We start from the raw sequence: 22,305 nt of genomic DNA, 5'->3' as shown, positions 1-22,305 counted from the left end.
CCCACAAACAAAAACAATTGAACAAGGAATAGGAAAAGATAGAAATGTGATGACCAGCAAAGGTTTCCATAGTGAGCTCAGAAAAATTAAGGACCAGTTTGCTGAATTAAACAAAACCTGTTAGGCAATTAAGTGTTTTCCAAGTGGACTGTCCCATCCATAACTCTCCTCTTCTCTCCCTCTTTCTTGGCCTGGAAAGGAACAGTAATGGAAATTCTGCAGAGAATCTTATACATTGTGAAAATTGCCCAATCAGTTTTCTAGAAGCTATAGAATCCCGCTTACCATCAGATCTTAACAGGATTTGGAATCCGATTTATTCAAATTTTGTCTAATTGCCAATTGTGACAAAATAAACTGGACAATTTTCTGTCTTTCTGAACTGTACATTTAAGTTTTTTTACCAGAAAAATGTATCCTATACCAGGTGCTTTTCTAGAACTTTTGCATTTTCCTGAACCCTATGGCATTCTTCTCCCTCCCACTGTAACAACCCAGCCCTGCGCAATAGTCTCCTTTAAATCCTGCACCAGCTGCACCAACAGGACTTTTCATGGAGGAAGCACATGGACTACATCTGAACAACCAACTATCTTGCAGACTGACTTTCTCCTCAAATTTTGCTCCCAGATGCCCAGAGCACCTGCCTGGGCAGATATATCCTATATCTTCAGAGGAGAGAGATAAATGAATTCCTTAGAGGGCAATCTGAATTTTAAGATTGAAATTGAGAAGGAAAATCAAACCCCTTAATCTTTTTTACAGGACTAGAAAAAATTGTGTGTGTTCACCTTATGTCAGTGAGCAACGCTCGCTCTCTGTGGCAATGAAATTCGTCTTGAAGCTGATGTAAACTGTGCCTGACTTCAGAATACCAGCTCCTTCTGCTATTGTCTGACAGCTTCATCCCTTCTGACTTGGCGCTGTGGACATTTCCTTTCTGCAAGATAGTTGATTGGATAGTTGATTTTGTGAAGTTTCGATGAATCTAATGATATTATTTTCCCATACAAGTTACATGCATGTGAAGTTGAAATTGGGCATGATTAAAAGGAGCCCTTTCTGCCCATTTGCCCTTTGCATCATTTACCAGGTGCAGATATCTTTCGATGAGGAAATCTACATTTTAAGTCATTTTGGATGCTTAAGTAAGTCCTGGGTGAACACGAAGGTTGGCTGAGTCAACCAGAATTTTGGAATTGGGCAGACTTACTTTGGAGCTAGTACTTGCAGCTGGCAACTGGGCAGCGATTCAGGAGGCAGGTGGTGCTAAAGAAAAAAAGTGAGTATGAGACTTACATGCTTATAATCACCTCCTAACCTCTTTAAAAATACCCCTAATTTTCCTTGTGGTGGTTTCTTTCTCCATCCAAAGGGTTTCTGGATGTTAGTTTTAATTTGATTTCACTAGGACACCAGTGTGGAGGGAATAAAGAACAAGGCAGACGAGTAGCAAAGGATTTTATCTGAGCCTCAATCATTCACTGGTGCCTCTGGCTGAAAATACTAGAAAAATGAAAGTGATGTCAACAGCTAAGAGCAAATTCAAGAGGAGAAGCTGGAATGCTCCTCTAAAGACAATTGTTAGAGGAAAGAGAGACTCAGAAATCAATAAGTGTAACCTGAGAAGGAGAAGGTGGTAGAAGAGGGGGAGGGAAGGGGAGAGAACTGGAGGAAGAAGAAGGGGAGAGAAAAAGGGGAAAAGGTATGAACCTCATTACTCAGTAGAGCGGGTCCTCACTTTAAGCAAAGTTTTGCTGTCATAAGATGACTCCAGGGGGCCAGCCCCATGGTGGACTGGTTAAGTTCACCCGCTCTGCTTCAGCCACCCAGGGTTTCATGGGTTCGTATCCTGGGTGCGGACATGGCACCGCTCATCAGGTCACATTGAGGCGGCGTCCTACATGCCACAACTAGAAGGACCCACAACTAGAACATACAACTATGTACTGGGGGGATTTGGGGAGAAAAAGGAAACATAAAAAAAAAAAGAAGATTGGCAACAGTTGTTAGCTCAGGTACCAATCTTTAAAAAAAGAAATTTTAAGAAGTTTAAAAAAAAAGATGACTCCAACATCTCAGTAGTTTACAAGAATAACATTTATTTCTGTCTCATGCTGCATGTCTGTCACAGGTCAGCCACCACTGAGCAGTTTATTGTCTTCATTTAGGATTCTGGCTGACTGACAGAGAGGCCTTAATGGGGGTTTCAGAGGAGAAACAGCATGACAAAATCACAAGACAGAAGCTCAGAAGGACATGCTTCACCTCCACTCACATTTCATTTGTCAAAGCAAGTCACATGGCCAAGCCTGACATCAATGGGATGAGAATGTATATTCTGAGCAATATATAATTACCTAACAGCGTATAATAACTAAAAATGTTTTGATCTTCACAAGTAGGCAAGATAGAAAGTATTGGTCAGGGTATTTTGTAGAATGACCCTCAGTTTAGGTTTTTCTGATAATTAGATTGGGTTTATGGTTTTTTTGGGAAAAAGACCACAGAGGAAAAGTGCCATTCTCATTACATGGTATCAAGGGTATACGCCATCAACATGACCCATCACTGCTGATGTCAGTCTTGGGGGAGGACTTGTCAGATTTCTCCACTGTAAAGTTATTTATTTGTCCTCTCTTCTGTACTGTATTCTTTGGAAGGAAGTCACGATACACAGCCCACACTTAAGGAGTGGGAGTTACGTTCCACCTTCTTGAGGGCACTTCCCCATTTTTACAGGTGAAGAATCCGAGGCTTAGAGAGTTTAAGCCAAGTTGATATAGCTATTAAGTGGCATCAAGATTGAAACTCATGTCTGTCTGATTTGTAAAACTATTCTTTTTTCAGTACTACACAAAAAGAAGCATAAAAATAGGGAAATGGTTAGAGAAATAGAAGGATATACCTATGAGTTACTTCACTGAAGCACATTGAGAAGCATGGCCCTTGATACTAGATAGATTCTTTAACTTGCCACTCACTAGAATTGGGACTGGAGAGCCATGCTCCTGATGTTTATAACACTATCCAATTATTGTCCCGACACGGTTTAACCATTAATCTGCCTTTCTACAAATACACCCTAACTCCATTCTAATCACTAAGCCATTTTTCAAAAGGGAAATCAAGTCCTTGGAGCACTGTGAGGGGAGAGTAGAGGATGAAAGTGATTTTGTCTGCACTTCTTGTGGCCAGGAGATAGCTTCTAAGCAGTACTTTTTTGTGAAGAGAGTTATAACTCCGGATCTGCTTAATAAAGAGAAGGCATGTTTCTGTCACAGAAATAGCTTTTGGACAAATGGGAAACTGTCACTGAGCCTGAGAAGCAGAGCAACAGGATGGTCTATGTCTGTGGGTGAAAATTCTGTGAGGTTTTCCTTCTTACTATGGAGGCATGATTCAGCGATGACATTTTAAAGTGTGTGTCAGGTCCCATAGCTAGTTTTCTTTTGAAGTGTCATTGACAATGCAGTTCAAAGACAGAAATGACCATGTAACAGTATTGAGTTGTGTTTTCTAAACTAGGATCAAATCTCTCTTCTGACAAAAAACTAAGTTACAGAAATGTATAAAGATAAAACAGAGTTTGGGGACTTTCTATATATTTCAGATGAAGAAAATCCTTTTATTTCTATCCATTTTCAAAGACAGAATAGAGACTACTTGGTGTCTGAGTCACACGTGCACACCATATACTTACTTGTATTACATGATATCCTTGAACATGATTAATTTGAATATTCTGATGTGCAGTGATTTCTAAGTACACTGAGTTTTTGGCTGGCAGTCAGGAAGTCAAGTTATTCACCACTATTTCTCATAGTATAGAGACGTTTAATTTTCAAAAATAATTTTCTCCTTCAATTGCTGAGATTATCTGGACTTTCTGAGGGTATTATGTAAATCCCACGGAAGGATTGAGCTCTTAAGCAGAAACTGTTTTTCTTACCGTTATGCCCCAGCACTTAGTACATTCCAGAACACTGTAGACACTTTAAAAAGTTTGTTAAATGAATATTAGATAAATATTTTCGAAAGAGAAGCATTGTGTGAATTTAAGATAGTCATAAAATACACACCTACATCTAAAAATGAAAGGCCATGTCTAAAGTCTAAGATCGTTAATTTCCCTCAGGTCAGAATAAAGCTTATTTTTATGAGACCAAGTATAATAAAGTCTGTATTATATAACTGTGCGACAGCATTTTTTCCCCAAATATCCTGATCAAAGGCAAGAACACCCAAAGTGGACACTGATGACTGACTTCGGTGCTCTGCCTTCAGGATGTCACTAAACTTGCTGGCTGCCAGGCCACTATTCCTATGAACAGAAAATGATTTTTCTTTTGAAAAGTCAATAAAATTATATTTTCTTTTAATAAATGACGAAATTGATTGAAAATTAATACTTAATGATGGTGAGAGTATGCTAAGAGAGTTCCTCTCCTCTATTGCTGGTGTCAGAGTAATTTGATACACATTTTCTGGAAAATAATTTGGGGATATATACAAAGAGGCTTAAAGAGTTCATCACATTTTTTTTTTTAACAAAGGAGTTCGATTTCTAGATATTTATCTAAAATAAATCATCAGAGATTAATGTTTGAGGATATAAAGATGTTTGTTACATAATAATATTGAAAAATTTTGAAGAAACGTAAATGGTTAATAACAGAGGACTGCCTAAATAAACTAGGAAATACTCACCCGACAGAGTATTATCCATCCCTTAGAAGGAAGCGTCTATATATGTAAGGGCGCAATGTTGAATTCTAGTTTTTCCACTTTCAAGTTCTGTGACCTTGAGCGAGGGTCTTATTTAATCCAAGTTGCTATTTTAACTTAATTGTGTTCCAATTTTTTAGGCAATGCTTACTTTTGAACCCAGTTTTAATTTTTATCAAAGTTGCACACGATCATAATTTAGAGAGTCAAATTGTTGTACAAGGCTTATTACAGAAAAACAGCAGAACTCTAGCTCTTTCCAATTTTTTTTTTAAAGATTTTATTTTTTTCCTTTTTCTCCCCAAAGCCCCCCAGTACATAGTTGTATGTTCTTCGTTGTGGGTCCTTCTAGTTGTGGCATGTGGGACGCCACCTCAGCATGGCTTGATGAGCAGTGCTATGTCCGCGCCCAGGATTCGAACCAATGAAACACTGGGCCGCCTGCAGCAGAGCGCGCGAACTCAACCACTCGGCCACAGGGCCAGCCCCTAGCTCTTTCCAATTTTTGTTGCCCAGAGGCAGCCACTTTCAGCTCTTTTAACTGATTCTTAGGATATTTGCCTCCATACTTCCACCACTGTAAAAACAAAAAAAGAAATAAGCAAACAAGTTGTTATCTGTTGACTTTCCACTATGGAAAATTATAGTTTAGTTTTCTTTCACTGCCTCTATCCCCAGCATACACATACACCCTTACTCTTTCCCCTTTCTCCCAAAAAGTTTTATCATAATTTTGGTTACATCGCTACAGTGTGTATAGTATTATGACCATATAAACATGAGACCTTGCTAGTCATGTTGGGTACTATTATTACTTTTTCGTTTCTGAACAAGTTTTGGTTTTTAAAAAAAATTTTTAGGTGGTGTTATTGTAAGAATAAACATTCTTAGCTTCCTGTGTATTTGTAATTCTTTTATTCACAAACGCTTCCCCAGTTGTGCAAATCTTCTTTCAATTCACACATATATATCAAATATCCTCCTAAAGAAATTCTGCCATGAGCCTTCTGACTTCCCACATCTGGACTGGCTGAAGCTTAGCTATTGTTTTGGGGTCTCCATTCACTATCATTATGGGGATTCTTTTTCCGTCTTTTGCATGGGATTTCCTTTTTCCTGGATTCCATGTCTTCCTCTCTCTTAGTTTTCTTCTTTGTTTGGGCAGAGCACGGATTTCCAAGAAAGTGCACACAAGAGGTAAAGTTTTTGAGACTGTGTATGTCTAAAATTTTACTCTCAGACTTAACTAATAGTTGGCTGGGAAAAGAAGACTAGACTAGAAATCAGAAATCACGTGCCCTCAGAATCACGAATGCTTTGATCGACGGCCTTCTAGTTTCTAGAGCTGCTAATAACAGGCTCCATAACAAAGGCTAAAATTTGCTCACCACCATGTGTCAGTCACACTTCTGCACGTATTTATGTTTATTATCTCATATAATTCTCGCAACAAACCTGCGAGGTAGATATTACGTTTACTCTCCATTTTACAGATATGGAAGTTGAGACACAGAGTTTCAGTAACTTTCCCAGAGTCACAAGGCTCGTAAGTACAGTCGGGGATTAGAATCTGGGTGAGCTGGGTGGAGAGCTCGCGTTCTTAACCTCCATGCTTTACCGACAAGCTGATCAATGATATTTTCAATGAAGTGTGAACTTCTAATCTGAATACTTTTGTTATTATTTTGTTATTCTGTATTAAATATCCTGAAATTTGACACTGCTGTGTCTTGTGTTGGGTCTTTTCTCATCCATGATCATGAACCCACAGGGAGCCATTTCAGTCTGGAAATACTGTGCTTCAGTTCTGGAGAAGGTTCTTGAATCATTTCTGTATTAGTTTCCTCCCTTCCATTTTCTCTGTTCTCTGTTTCTAGATTTCATTTCCTATTATCTGCCTATTCTATTTTCCAAAGCTTTACCTTTTTGCTCTACTTTCTAGAAGCTTTCCTCAATTTTATCTTCTAACATTTCTGTTGAATTTTTTATTTCTATTATATTTTAATATCCAAGAGTTCTGTGTGTCCTCTGAATGTACTTCTTTAAAGCATTCTGGTCTTTTTACCCCCATAGGTTTATTATCTCATGAATATGTCTCATATATTCATAGTCACATGATAATCAGAACATTTTGAGTTTTTAAAGTCTAATCCAAGTTGCCGTTTTTATTCCCACTTGTATTTTATCTGTGTACTATCTGGTGGTCATAAGCTATTTGTATTAGAAGTTTGACTAGAAGGGTAGTGTATGGGTGGGTGGAGCTTATTGGCTGGTAGTGAAATGGCTGGGCAGTTTCATTAGGGAATTCGTAGTGTCAGTATCTTTCAGGTTTTCTCTTGGGCTAGGCTGATTCCTAAGAGATAGCATGCCAGTCTCCTGCCTAACAGGAAGAGTCTGGTTGCCAGCATTTTGGAAGACAAGTAGGTGAAGAGAGGGACACATGGTATCCAAATGCCCTGCTTTTGACACAGCACACACACCTTTAAATGCACTGGTCTCCCATTTGAAGGACCCTCTATTTTACCCTTTCCCCGGACTAAATCTCCAGTATCTTGCTGGAGAGGGGTGAAGAGAGAGGAGGGAGGAGCAGGCACCTCCATTTGTGGAGCAGGATCCCAGATCTGGGACTCGAACTGTTGTTTCAACACTATCAAACATTTCTCTAGCATCTGTTGCCAATCTTCCTCTTTTTGGTCCAGGAAGACTGTTGCTGAGCTAACATCTGTGCCAATCTTCCTCTATTTTGTATGTGGGGTGCTGCACAGCATGGCTTGATGAGCCATGTGTAGGTCAGTACCCAGGATCTGAACCTGCGAACCCCACACCACTGAAGCGGAGCATGAGAACTTAACCACTATGCCACGGGGCCAGCTCCTGTGTCTCTAGTTTTTAGCCCCATGTTCTCCTCCACTTCTTGGTGTCTCTCCTGAGTTTTAGGGTCAGTTACAAAAGGCAAAATGAGTTGCTTTTCAAATTTTATCACTGTCAGTTTAGGATTCTGCTTTCTTGGATTTAATCAATTACACTTGTTCATCTGATTTTTACTGCTCTTGTATTCTTAGTCCTGATGTGTATCAGCCTTTCCAAAAACTCCCCTTTCTGTCATTTTAGTAGAATTTGAGAAGATGACAAAGGCAAAAAGTGTGTGCATGGGGGCCGGGTGGGGGGCGCAGTAAACCTGCCATTCCTAAGCAGTACCTTCTGCTTAAGTGTTTTAAGCTTCAATTTCCTCATATTCAACATTAAGATAATAATACTTACCTCTTAGGGTTAATATGAAGATTAAAAGACGTTAAATGAGATAATTGAACATAAGACACTTGGAATGAAGCCCTTCACATAGCAAGTTAGTCATTGATACACATTGACATGGTATCTTAAGAAGGGAAATTTACTCAAATTAGCTTAAGTTAAAAATATGTTTAGAGGAAACATACAGAAACAGGTTTTGGAATGCATTTGGAGAAAAGATAGCAAGTAGTCCCTACAACTGGAGATGCCTCCAGCAGCTGTTCTTCCTGTCCCCTCTCTCTCTCTGGACACAAGGCTGTCCAGTTTCTCAGTTCTGCTCCTCTCTGTGTATCTCCTCCATTCTCTTGTTTCTCTCTCCAGACAAGCTTTCTCTGCTAACTAAATGTGCCCATGGCTGAAAATGGCCTCAATCTCTAGCATAGAACTCTGTGTGCCTGTCTCTTTTTCTGTTCCTCAATTCCATTTTCTAAGGAAAGATTGGTGGATTGGCTCTCCTTGGCAAAGAGTCCGTCCTCGTTAAGTTAGCCTGGAGGTGGGATCATGCTACTTCATGCTACCTGCAAGGAACTAGCAGGCTACGGGGTGAGGGTGCCATGGAGTGATAGGTACCTCTAGTGCACGTCAGGTGCTGCTCATAATATAATTCTAAGAGAAAAGAGAAGAATTTAAAATGGTACATGTGGAGTGTTACAAAGTTTAGTATATATACATTTCAAAAAGCATATATGTGTGTGTGTATATATGTGTATATATGTACATATATACACTAAATACTAAGTACTAATATATACATGTTCACTCATGAGGTTCTTGAAAGAGTTAAATGAGAAAATGCATGTAAAATATTCAACATAGTTTGTGATACATAGTAAATTCTGTTATAAATTATATCTTATTATATTTAAATATATAGAAAAAGTGCTAGAGGGAAATTCAGAAGAATAGTAATTGTGAGTTTTTTCTAGGAGGTGTAGTTATGGGCAATTTTTATTTCCTTAGTTATACTTCTTTCCATTTTTTTTTACAATGAACATGTATTTCTTATATAATCAGGAAAATAATTCTGAAAATCTATCGATATAAGAAGGAAATGGGTATATGAAAGTATAGCAGTTGTCTTTAATTTACCTTCCAGCTACTGGATCTTTTATTTATTTGATGGCTTGAAAAAAATTTCTAAAATAACTTTTTCCTCTTTATGTTCTTATTTTTTCCAGTTTTCTAATTTTTTTATGGTAACCTGAGGAAACCCAAGAATGTGTCGGCCTTGTGATAGGTGGGAGGATACTCAAAGTTTAATTTTTCAGCTGCATGTGCCAGTATAGTTTTCCAGTTGATAAAGGTTAGAGCAAGCACTCAGGAATGAAGAGCTGCAACATAGGAAAAACTATGTCTAAAATCCTTACACCAAAGTTAGGTATTTTAAAATATTACAGAATTAATATCTTAACACATTTAATGGATCATTATTATCTTTTCTCTGGTAGTCTGGCATCTGCTATCATTCTGAGTGTTATTTTCCTGTTTCAAGATTATGTACCTGTTCATCTGATTCCAGAGTGTAATTGCAAACTCAGATTCTCACAGCTAGAAAGATAGATTAAATGTCATCTATTTCAAAGTCAGAATTTTTCAGATGGAAAGCACAGGCTAAGAAAGTTTCCTTTCTTTTTGTTTTTCATTTTTGGTAATAAAACTAGTAATAAGCAATGGTGTCAGATATAAAATCAGAGTTTCAGATTTTAGCTTGATACTCTTTCCACTGCAAGCCTCTGCTACTTCCCTGTGTTTTGTTCATCCTAAATTGCCAGGTTGTTACCTAGTTTGCCCAATTAGCCTGCTTTTTGAAATGCTTATTAAGTCATAGGCGACCTCAGTGGCACCAGGGATTGCATAGGTTGAATCTCAATTTAAAGACTCATTACCATTGAGGTAACCAGAGCATTTTAAGTGAGAAAAGGAAATGTCAGCCTACACATTCAAGTCATAGCTACTAACACAAATGTGTTTCTTTTGGGGGAAATAAAACACAACCAAAGAAATTCCCATATTGCAGCAAATTTCTTTGCTTTCACAAAAGTGACACTGTGACTCATAACTCATGTTTCCTTTTGTGCTGGGCCTTCTAGGAAGCTCAAAACCAAATCATTAGTAAACAAATCTCTAGCAAGAATCTTTCGGCATTGGTTTTTTTGTAATAACATTGCCCCCAGCTTCATGTTCTTTTCCTACCTTCATTTTCCCTTTAAATCCATTTCCTGAACTATATCATCTTTACCGACATTGTTTCATAAATAATTTCAAGTATTTCTTTTGGAATAAGGCATTATATAAATAAACAAGTGAAACAATTTTCATATGCTTTTCTTCAATGTACCTGTTGGTATAGATATATACAATTTTTAAAAAACCTATTACACTTTATTGAGTAATAAGTTTATTTTCATGCCTTACTCAGTGTTCACTCTAGGAAGGCTCTATATTACCTACAGTAAGGTTATGAAGGAAGATGAATAATTTGATAAGTTAGAAAGTTCTTTAGCTGTATAAATCAGCATTGCCTTTGAATCTCCATTGAGTTCAATTTCATCCATAAGGCATATCTTTCTGTAGTTTTTGACAGATATTTATACTTCAAAGTAAAATATATACAAAGTAATGTAAACAAAATAGAGAAAGAAAGAGGCATATTAGACACACACAAACACACACACACCCTCAAAGATGGTTTTACCTAGAACAGAAATTACATAATTGGTATTTACGCAGGTACCTCATTGAAAAATTAGCAGAGGTACCCAGAAAATTTTGGGGGTGGTAGTGAATGCTCAGATTAAATGACCCACTGAGCTTTCTTGCACCCATTTATTCTCATAATAGAGACTCGTTAATGGTTGCCACATCTATTTACTCATGTCAGCAAGTCACAGGAGATAACGTATGCTATGACATGCCATTTTATTTATAATTATAATTATCTGTATTGTGATATATATTAAGGTATGAGAAAATTATATTTTTAATTCCAGATAATGTGTAATTTTATAGTTCTTGTTAAGAAAACTAATGTAGGTTTTATATATGTAATTCCACCATTAGCATATTTGTATGGTACAACATAATCAGGAATGTGACTCCTATATAATTCATAGGTTATCATATATAGATATGTAGACATATGTAGACATATATCATATTCTATATTGTTTCATTACCCTTCAAGTATTTCCATATATATTATTTTATTGAATCCTGAAGATAATCCTGCAAGCTTTATACTTCAGACCCTACTTCAAATGTGCAGAAACTGAATTCCAGAGAGATCATGTGACTGATGGCCACACAATGGTAATGTGCCAATGGCAGGACTGGAAGGCAGGTCTCTTCGCTCTCAATCCAGGACGGTTCTATTGCAAACCACTGCAGGTTCTAAGCTTCCAAAAATCAATACCACCTTCTTCTCAGACTGACACAGAGCTTCTTATGAAGCTGATCTCATCCTATTCTCTCCCTTATTAATATTAAACATCAATAGCTGAGGGAACAGAAAGAGGCTTATGCATCCACCCACTGCCACCAATGTTCCCACATTGTGTTTACATTGGGAGAAGACCAGCCACTTTTTCAAAGGTTAAGGCCTGGACTTTCATGGAGTCTTCTTAGCCTTCTATATTTAAAACTTGCATAGATACTTTCAGTTTGCACAGAGAGAAACTTTTCAGAAAATTCCCTTTACGCATCAAAACATCATCAAATACAATATAGTTTTGTACTTGAGTTCAAAGAACACAATTCTTGTAACAAATGTGCTACTCTGGTGCCAGATGTTGATGGGGAGGGAGGTTGTGCGTGGGGAGGAGAGGAGGGCATATGGGAACTCTCTGTACTTTCTGCTCAATGATTCTGTGAACCTGAAAGACTTTACAAAATAAAGTCCATTAGAAAACAACGATTATTTTGAAGTAAGGTAGATTTAAAGCTAAATCAAAATATGAAGCGTATACATTTTGAAAGGAAAAACTATAATGTTAGTAGGTATTTTCCCTTGAATTAGAGACCTCTATTTGAGATTTTTTTTAATGTCTTTTTTTATTCTTTTGAATTTTCCATCTCTAATTCACATCTAATCAGATCTCTTGAATTTCTTCCTTACCCACCATACAATTCAGATACGTGCACCCTCCCAGCCTTCCACAAATTATTAATGGCCTCTCCATTCTCCTTTTGCACAGGCCAAGCACCTCAGAGTCATTCTTTTGTTTTTAAAAGATTGGCACCTGAGCTAACAACTGTTGCCAACCTTCTTTTTTTTCTTCCTCTTCTTCTTCTCCCCAAGGCCCCACAGTACATAGTTGTGTATTCCAGTGGTGAGTGCCTCTGGTTGTGCTATGTGGGACGCTGCCTCAGCATGGCTTGATGAGCGATGCCATGTCCGCGCCCGGGATCTGAACTGGCAAAACCCTGGGCCACCGAAGCAACATGCGTGAACTTAACTGCTCGGCCACAGGGCCAGCCCCAGTGTCATTCTTGACTCCTTTCTTTAGAGGAACACACATTAGAGCAAGATATATCTTATTTTTGGATAGGATATATCCACTTCTGATAACCTCTACTGCTATCTTCTGAATCTTACCTAGATCTAACTTCAATAGCCACCTAATTGGCTTTCTTGTTTCCACTCTTGCCTATCTCTCCCCACCAAGTCGATTCTCCATGTGGTAGCCAGAATAGTCCCATTAGTACGTAATTCAGACCACACTGTTCTGCTCTCCTTCTCCAATGGTTTCCTCAAATCTTTCCCCAGGCTTTGAGGTCTGACCCTGGCCCACCTCTCCACCTTTCTACCATTCCCCTCTAGCACCATTCAGGTCACAGTGGCCCTCTCATTCATCTTTGATAGGACCATGCTTGTTCCCACCTCAAAGCCTTTGCATTTGTTGGCCCCTCTGCCTGGTACACACTTCCCAGGTCTTTGCAGAGTCTACTTCCTCAATTCATTCCTGTCTCTGCCCAATGTCATATCCTTAGAGAAGTTCTCTTGACTCTACCCAAAATATCGTTCCTGCAATATTTGTTCCTCTCTGTTCTTTTCTGTTTCCTCATCCTGTTTTACTTTTCTTCGTAGCACTATTACTACCTCACTTTTATTGAAAGTACATTTATTTATAATCTGCCATCCCCTCTAGGATGTTAGTTCCACTGAACACGGGGGCGGCATCATTCAGTGCTCCATCCCTAATGCTTACAGCAGTTCCCGCTCAATAAATATTTTCTTTCAAGTTCTAAAGTAGTACTTTATAATTAGAAATAAAATACATACTTTTGCCTAATCATGAACCAAAATCCCAATTATAAACTGAGAACATTCTGCAAAGTTCAGCTTTGACAAAGAAAAAGAATGAGCTGTCAGGAGAATTGTGAGGTTAAATGAAGAAAGTGGAAGCTGAGCTGAGCCTGACCTGAAACAAGGCATTACAGAGGCTAAGGAGAAGAAGAGAAATAATGGGAGAAGGAAACTGAGACAGCAATTAAAAATAGAAGGGTCACTGAAGGCCAGCCTCCACGTTATAGTTGACTGAATGTCAGAGAAGACCAAATCCTATAACCAGCCTTGAAGAGGGGTTTGGCACCAGGCACAGTGCTGCCAAGGTTACTGCTCTGTAACGGAGCTCTGTGGACCCTTTAATGAAGACGGCGGGCACTCTGTTGAAAGGTTAGCTGCAGAGGGTACCTGAGATGGGAAGTGAACAGCAAAGTACATGACATGATGTGACAAATCTAGTTACTGCACTAGCAGAAGACTGAAATGTTCATTGTATAGAAACTGTAAACAGAGCAGACACATGAGACAGGGCCCCTACTGTTTTCAGTAATCAGGTTTACTGGAATCTAAAATGAGGCTAAATCTAAAACATCCACAAAAAAGAAATATTCAGAGAGGGAACCGGTAAAAGGAGGAAGACAAGATAGGGGGTTCACCTGCATACTCATATTGAGTTGACGTCCCTACGTAAATGGTGTGGCCAGGGTGGGACAAGAAGAAATCTGAATATGGAATCAGAAATATTGTATCCACACACACTCACACATACAGCAGGACACAGATGAACACATCTACGTGGAACCAATTTAAGATCTCTTGATAACCATTTGGCAGCACTGCGAATTCAAAGCCAGAATTCCTGGGCTCTAGAACAGGTCAGATCACAAATTAGCTGAGTGATCTCAGGTGAGTGATTTCACTCCTTTAAGTGTCATTTTTCTCATGTGTAAAATAAGAAGATTTAACTAGATGATTCCCAAAGTCTATTCTAATTCTAACAATCCCTATAATTATGACTGTTGACATTGATTTGAGCTAGGAGAAGTAAATTACAACTCTAACCCAGCTCTGAAGGCCTCATTCCCTTATCCTGTTTGTAGTTAGTCAAATATCATCCATTCATCATCCATCTATCTTTCATTCAACAAACATTTATTGAGTAACTACCACAAGCCAAGCACTACTCTAGGAGTTTCAACAAGGTCCCTGCCCTTAAAGAGCTCAAAAATAACCTTCTACCAAATGGTTTGACACTGTGGTTTTTAAAGGTTAATTTGTTTTCAGGACCTAGGTAAGACTCACTTGATCAACAGATAGGTTCATTTATTTGCCAATATGCAGATTTCTGTATATATGTGTTTGCATCTGTGTTCTCTTGTGAATCACATTGGAATTTTATCTGCAAAGTTTGTATACACATATATACAAAGTATGTATAAACTTGTATACATACCCTTGTTTTTCCAAGCCTCTGAAGTTTGTCAACTGCACTGATAGTGATAAACATAGTATTTATAGGTCTGTCCTACTGATTGATTCACAGGACTCCAGCCCCATTAGATTCCACACTGGGGCATGGATGAAGGAATACTGTTGCTTGTGCAAGCAACTGCAAGGAGCCTCTGTATCCTCACTGAGGTGAGCCTGCTGAGTAGCTCACAAGGAGCAGAGCCCCCTCCCAGTGAGTTAAGCTGAGCATTAGCCCCTCTTAAGAGCTTGTTTATTTCTGACACTGATGCCACTTATTGAAGAATGAATTCATTTCTCATTCCCTCCTCCTCCTGAGGATGGTCCCCACCACTTGGGGCTTTTTTAACAGTCCTCTCTGGCAATTCGTCGTCTCATTCTTCCGATTTACCACCTATCCTGAGCATTCACTCAGTCAATTTTACTAGGACTTTATGTTTCACTTTGAAGCTTTTATTATCAGAAAAATAATCAACTCCTAAACATCCAAACAAGACTATTTTGGTTATGAAAATATGCCTCCATTTTTAAGGAATGAAGAAAGACACCCAAAACGGCCTATGCTCTTTAACGCCACCACGACCCACTAAATCAAAAACTCATGCTTACCTAAGAGCCAGATGGTCATGTCCTCCTGCTCTGTGCTACCTAGTAATCCAGAGACTGTGGATTTTAAACAATCAAAATTTTAAACAAAAAATCACTATTATTTGTTTCACTTAAAAAATAAAAATAAATATACTAATACCGAATAATAGATGAATTACTATTCCAATATAAATTATATTTTTCTTATTATTTTGTAAGACGTGCTTAAAATACCATTCTCCAATGGTAGACATGGAAATGCACTGCTCAGCTCTGCCTTCAAAGGACTCGCTGTCCAGATGCAGGCAATATGGCCCGCAGACAGCTCCATCCATTGGTCCTTTAGGATTTGGCTCAGCTGCAGAGAGCCAAAGTGTCCAATGACTGGACAAGGCAAGTATAAATGGAGGGCCATTTTGGCCCAAGATGGGTGCTCCGAGGGGCTCAGCTCCCTCAGGAATGAGACTTTGGGTTGTGCTATCAGGTAAGCTGTGGAGAAGAGATTTGGTAGCTGAGGGTGAGGGGATCTGGAAAGTTGAGTGGAGGAGTGAGAAAATGAGTTGAGTGGAGGAGGGAAACAATGAGTACCAGTTGTTGCCCTGAGACCATCTTTACCTATGGCAGCTAAGCTTGTCCTACTAGCCTTTTCTAAGTTTCTCTCAGGAAAAGAAGTCTACCAGAATCCCAGAGGATCTGCTGCCAAAATGTGTGAAGGAGATCCAGGGGTACACGGGATGGACTGTGATAGACACAGATGTGTGCGGCCCAGATCCTTTCTCAAGGAATAAATTTCTGCTCAGCTACAGGAAGCAGCTGATAGCAGACAGCTTCTAATCATTGGCTTCTTTAGAGTTTGCCTCAACTACAGAGACCCAGGGCCTCACCTAACTCTTTCTGGGATGACTGCCATCCAATGATTGAGCAAGATAGGGGTTATAGAGGTCTGTCCATTTCAGTCCAATGCAGAATTCCTCTGATGGGCAATATTTGCTCTGGAGCTCCCAAAGCGTTGGCAGAGGCCTTCCCAGGCCTGGGTCATGATCTCAGATCTCCCCTTAGTCCATCTTGCTTCCTCTCCCTTTCCTTCCTTTGACAGACATTTTACTAGTCTAACTCCTTCTCAGGATCTGCTTCCAGAGAACACAGCCTGTGGCACTCCTGCCATCTCCCACTCACATGTAACAGTACCTCTCACTTTGACTCTTTACCTCTTATGCTAGTGGGACAGGGAATGGTCAGAGTGGCCAACAGCACAGAGATCTGATGGTCAGAGTCTCGGGGAGTTGGAAGGGGCAGGAATAGAATTATTTCCATGCTTTTTCACTTTTCATCTCAGTCCCCAAATACAGGCACCATCATTGGGAAACTTTGATGGTCTAACGTACAAGTATAACTTGCTTTTAGGGTAACAGATAAATCTTTAAGAAAGTGATCCATTTTTAAATGTTTGAAGCTACTGCTTGGTTAAAGGAATTTTTTTTTCTGAGGATGATTAGCCCTGAACTAATATCTGTGTCAATCTTCCTCCACTTTATATGTGGTTCCCCACCACAGCATGGCTAATGAGTGGTGTAGGTCCACACTCAGGATCTGAACCCACGAACCTGGGCTGCTGAAGTGGAGTATGCCATACTTAACCACTATGCTACAGGGCCAGCCCTGGTTAAAGGAATTTTGCAGTGACTCCTTGAGTAAATAAAATAATGGCCTTTTAATTTATTTGTTTTACAAATATAGGTTTTTATATGTCAGAATTATACAATTTACATTTTAAAAAACTAAAATAAAGCAGCCATTCTGATTGATGCTATCTCAAGGTTTGGGAGGGGGGAAGTAAGAAAACTACTCTTACCATTAACCAAAAATGTATTTTTAACAAATATTTGGACTTCCATTTACATTCTCTTCACATTGAAGACAACACTCCTTCCTCTTCCTTAAACCCTTAACCAGCCCCTACTCCCATACCTGTTCCTGGCATTTACTCTCTTTTTAATAGAACTTAGCCCTGCCCCCTTGACCTGACACACAGAATTCTGGAGAGTGTCTTAGAGTGCTGGCTTTGCCCCAGGCCCAGGACAAGGAGGGGGGCACCAAGCCAGCTGGTTCGGGCACTTCTGTAGTGTAGCTGAGAACCACACAGGTGGAGCACAGCTTCTTTCCCCTCGGGCTTTTCCCGTTCTACACAAAACATTCCAAGTGAGGGCTGAACGGGTTCATCTCCTCTCCATGTCTGTTTCTTCATCTGTATACCAAGGACCTTCACAGGCACAGGCTTGCTTAAGTGAGATGGCAAATATGAGGGGGTCAGCACAATGCTTGGCACACCAAAGCTACTCCAAAAGTGGGTGTGTTTGTTCATTATCTTCTCATCTATTTCTGGCCTTCTATCAGGAACGTATGATAATAGGATGCACGCCCACGGACCTGTTACAGTTGGCAGTGTAAAAGGAGAGGGACTCCTTTAGGTGACAGAATTTCCTTATGTACTTAAGCTGTTTTGCCTTCACTGCTCTGCTCTAAAACTCCCCCACCCCATCCTCATTCCTGGAGATTCTGAGCTCTCCATTATAACTCCAAGGTCCTCCCAGTGCTAAAGGGATGGTAAAAAGTACTCAAGTAGCCCACTCTGTCTTTAAATAAAAACATACCAGAAAAACAAAAAGTCTTCACAGCCTTCGAGAATTTAGATGGCACCTACTATAATCAAATACACAAAATAAGATGTTTCTAGTTTGCAAAATCTAGTAATTATTTTTTATTTGCCCTTTACTGATTATTTACTATATGCCAGGCACTGGCACTCAATATACAGTCTTTCAGTTCATCTGTCTTATAACCGTGTGAGATAGGGAAATGCATGCTAGAGAAGTTATGCAGCCTGCATGAGGTCCCACAACCACTCAGCATTCAGTTTACTGCAAACCTACTGCAGCTGACACTTCAGTTCCTTCACTTTCATGGGTCCCTCCCAGGGCCCTGTAAGAAGCCCTAGTGTTGTGTTCAGATGGCCATGTTTCATTAAATTTCCAAAAGTAAGCTATTTTAACAGAAATAAGTTAAGATTGTTTTCTCTTTCCACTACAACTTCTTCACCATCTCACTTCCCCCCCAATGGCGTTGGAGTGGCCATAAACATTTCTGGGGGATGGATAAGGGCAAGATGAGGTGGTGATACATGTAATTTGGGTTTAATGGCATCTTATGTCTGGTTAAATTACCACTAGCTGTCCTAGGTGGGAATTCACCGTGCCAACTCACCCAGCATCATGTCACAGGTTGTAGATCCAGAAGCTGCATCGCAGTATAAATCTGACCTACAGCACCCAACACTGAGAGTATGCAGGCAATAGAGGAGAGACAAGGTTTAAAGTGTATGGACTCAAAAGCTAGTCTGTAGCAAATGCTTCCAAATCTTACATGTACATATGGGAGGATTTTAATACAGGTTTTCCCAAATTTGGCAACCACTCTACAAATCCATATGACAATACCAACAATGACTTATGGAGGCAGAAGACATTTTTCTGAGCGATCATCAAAAGAGGTTATAGCAACCATGCTATAGGAAGGACTGAATTACCTTTCTATTCTTACAATAGAAAATAATATTGCAAAACCATTGTCAGATGAAGAAGTGACTAAAGAATTTGGTGCTAAAAACACAGGAAAGAAAGCATTATAGAAGTCATGCAGTGTATATAACTATCAGGTAGTCAAAAAATGTTATTTTTCTCAATTTTGGGATGCTTTTGGTATTTGTTAGCTTTTTAAAAATTTTTTTAAAAGTATTATGATTTCTTTCTCCTTCTAAATAAAAGCCTATGTTTACTCTAATTTTAGTTTCATATTTTGTATTATTTTTCTTTCCCCCACCTACATTGATGTATAATTGACAAAGAAAAATTGTGTGTATTTAAAGTGTATAATTTCATATTTTTAGATATGTATACATTGTGAAATAATTGCCACAACCAGGCTAATTAACATATTCATCACCTCACATAGTTATCATTTTCTTTGTATGTGTATGGTGAGAACATTTAAGATCTACCCTCTTAGCAAATTTCAAGCATACAACACAATATTGTTAACCACATTCACATTGCTATGTAATTGTCATATCTTCCTGTTGACTTGACCCTTTTATCATTACATCATGACCTTCTTTGCCTCTAGGGACAGTTTTTGACTTCATATCTATTTTACCTAATGTAAGTACAGCCATCCTTGCTGTCTGTTTGGTTATCATTTGCATGGAATATCTTTTTCCATCCCTTGACTTTCAGCTTACGTGTGTAAATCTAAAGTGAGTCTCTTGTAGACAGCATCTCTCTGGATCTTGTTTTTTTAATCCACCTGTTTTTTAAAGCCACTTTATGCCTTTTGATTAAGGAGTTTAATCTATTTACAAATAAAATTATTATTTTTATTTTTGGCGAGGAAGATTGTTGCTGAGCTAACATCTGTGCCCACCTGCCTCTGTTTTGTATGTGGGACACCACCACAGCGTGGCTTGATGAGTGGTGTGCAGGTCCGCACCCATGATCGGAACCCACAAACCCCAGGCCCCTGAAGTGGAGCTTGTGAACTTAGCCACTACGGCAGAGGGCCAGCCCATAAAGTAATTATTGATAGGTGGGGATTTACTATAGTCATTTTGTTAATTGTTTTCTGTCTGTTTTGCAATTGTTTTTTTCCTCTCTTCCTCTCTTGCTGTTTTCCTTTGTTGTTTGATTATCTTTTGTAGTGATTTGCTTTGATTCTTTTCTCATCACCTTTTGTATATCTACTACAAGTTTTTTTCTTTGTGGTTAGCTTGAAGCTTGCATAAAATACCTTGCAGTTATAATTTTTATTTTAAGTTGATAACGACTTAACTTCAGTTGCACTGCAGATGCTCACAATGGTGGTGAGGGCTGCTGGGGTTCTCCCACTCTCTTTTTCCACTATGAAGGAAGTCACTGCAAGGGGATCCTTCTTGGTGCCAGGGTCAGGGGCACAGGTGTGTGCACGGTGATGGAGCACCAGCTGCTGAGGCTTGGGTGCCCATACTGTGGCACCAGGACTAGCGGGGAGTAGGGTGAAGGAGCGAAGGGTGTGGCACCTCTAGCCCCGGGGAGACCCAAAGACAGCTCCTGCTTAGGGGGCATGGGGTGGTACAGACTATGGGCAGCTCTGCCAGCTGGGATCAGCTGGAGTCCTTGGTGGCAAGGGCTGCTGGGATCCTCAGTGGTGAAGGCCGCTGGGGTCCTTCTGGTCTCCTTCCCCCAATGGAAGGAGTTTGATGCCCAGGAGAGCTTTCTCAGCCGGAGTCATGCCAGCAGGAGGATGGGGTGATGCCGGTGAAATGCTTCCTACACATTTCCAGGCAGCCATCTTCAGTTTTTGTGCTCCACGGTTTTGCTACAGCTTCTTAATTGTACTCTGGAACTCTCCAGAGCTATTTTCATCAGTATGTAGTTGTTAAATTGTTTTTGGGGGGGCAAGGGGGCTGGGATCTGTTAATCTGCCACCTGGCTGATGTCACACTCTGTATTATTTTTCTGAAAGTGGGTTTCTAAAACCAGGTCAAATCCTGCAGCTAGTAAGTGGCAGTGCCAGATTCAAACCCAGATCTGTCTGATTTCAAAATTTCTCCTTGCTATAGGATATTTTTTGGTCTCATTTGTTTATAGCTTAGTTCTATTTCTCCCCTACCGTCTCTTCCATGATCCTCTGCTCTCTCTTTCCATTGAAACACTTCCCCAATGCCAGGAAACATTGTCGGATCACTCTTTTTACCTTCTCACCAAAAATGAGATGGTGATTTCTTGCTAACAATTCCATTTCTCTCTCCGAGGCCACCCTTTATGTGATTTGTCAAAATTTTTAAAACAAAGACAGTAAGCTTCTTGTTCCTTCTTACCATTCCCAGACAGCTAACCTCCAGAACAACCTCCTACTTTCTTCAAACATTTTAGCCCTTGTTTCACAGTGTCCTCTACAGCTACATTCCTTGGTAATTTTAGCATCTTCCCCTACTGGTGTCACAGTTCCTTGACCTTCTCAATACATATACTCCATTTGAGCCACCCACAGGCATGACCACATCCTGCAACTTGGCATCCCTCAGAGTAGCTCTATGTCCCAGATCTATGAAACTATAATTTCCCTTCTCCCACCTTAGGCTCTTTTAAACTCTTCATGTATCCTAAATCTACTAATTACCTTCCTGGAGAAGGACAATAAGCTCATTTTATTCCACAGTACTTTCTTACCTCAAATCTATTAAATCTTAAATCTACTTGGTATTTTTTTTAATCATCTACATTTGTCTACCTATGACATTTTCCAAAAAAATCTTTTCTCAGTTTTTTTCTCTCTCTCCTCAAAGATCAGCCTACAGGTATTCACTTCTTGAACAAAACCTTCGCCCCTACTTACAGGAAAGATTGAGGGCAACTAGCCATATGATCTTCTCTCTCCTTCTCAACAGTTTGGCTTCACAAGCTCTTATTCTGCCCATCCATCTCAGAGAAGAAGATTCCTTTTCAAGGCATCCCTTCAAGTGTCATCCCATCCCTTCCTGTGTCATCCCGCTCTTTTTGATACCTTGCTCCATCTATTATTTTTGTGTTTTCTATTGTTCCTTCTCCCTGAATTATTCCTCTATGTCTAGATTGTGCTTTCTATCACTAACTTGAAATAACTAACTGACTTTCAGTGGCATCCTCTAGGATTGAAGGTGTAACTTGGACCTCAAGGATGTCAATCTTTCCAATCCTAATTAAAGATAAAGGAGGATACAAATATGTTAGGGGTGACTTCAACAAGGTTCTAGAGTGCAGAGGAATACAGAGACCTACTCAATCTTTAAGATAACCTACATTATGGTATGTAATAGAAATTTATCCAAAGTTGGGATGATTACCAATTTTTAGGTTTCAGGACACACAGCTGGGTAG

The 22,305-nt window shown here is 39.5% G+C and overlaps 1 long non-coding RNA gene across 1 annotated transcript in view; it reads right to left on the bottom strand.

The window, feature by feature from the left end:
- Positions 1 to 5,025: 5,025 nt before the first annotated feature.
- LOC106829303 (uncharacterized) overlaps positions 5,026 to 22,305 on the bottom strand; it is a 267,300-nt gene continuing 250,020 nt past the window's right edge. Inside the window, exon 4 of the long non-coding RNA XR_011503275.1 lies at positions 5,026 to 5,305. This is a non-coding gene — a long non-coding RNA (uncharacterized lncRNA). The remainder of the gene's footprint in view (positions 5,306 to 22,305) is intronic.

This window comes from Equus asinus, chromosome 5 (assembly GCF_041296235.1).
Source record: "Equus asinus isolate D_3611 breed Donkey chromosome 5, EquAss-T2T_v2, whole genome shotgun sequence".
In the NCBI taxonomy this organism is placed as follows: domain Eukaryota; kingdom Metazoa; phylum Chordata; class Mammalia; order Perissodactyla; family Equidae; genus Equus; species Equus asinus.
The sequence above is the reverse complement of the archived record's forward strand: the minus strand, read 5'-3'. Positions and strand labels throughout refer to the sequence as shown.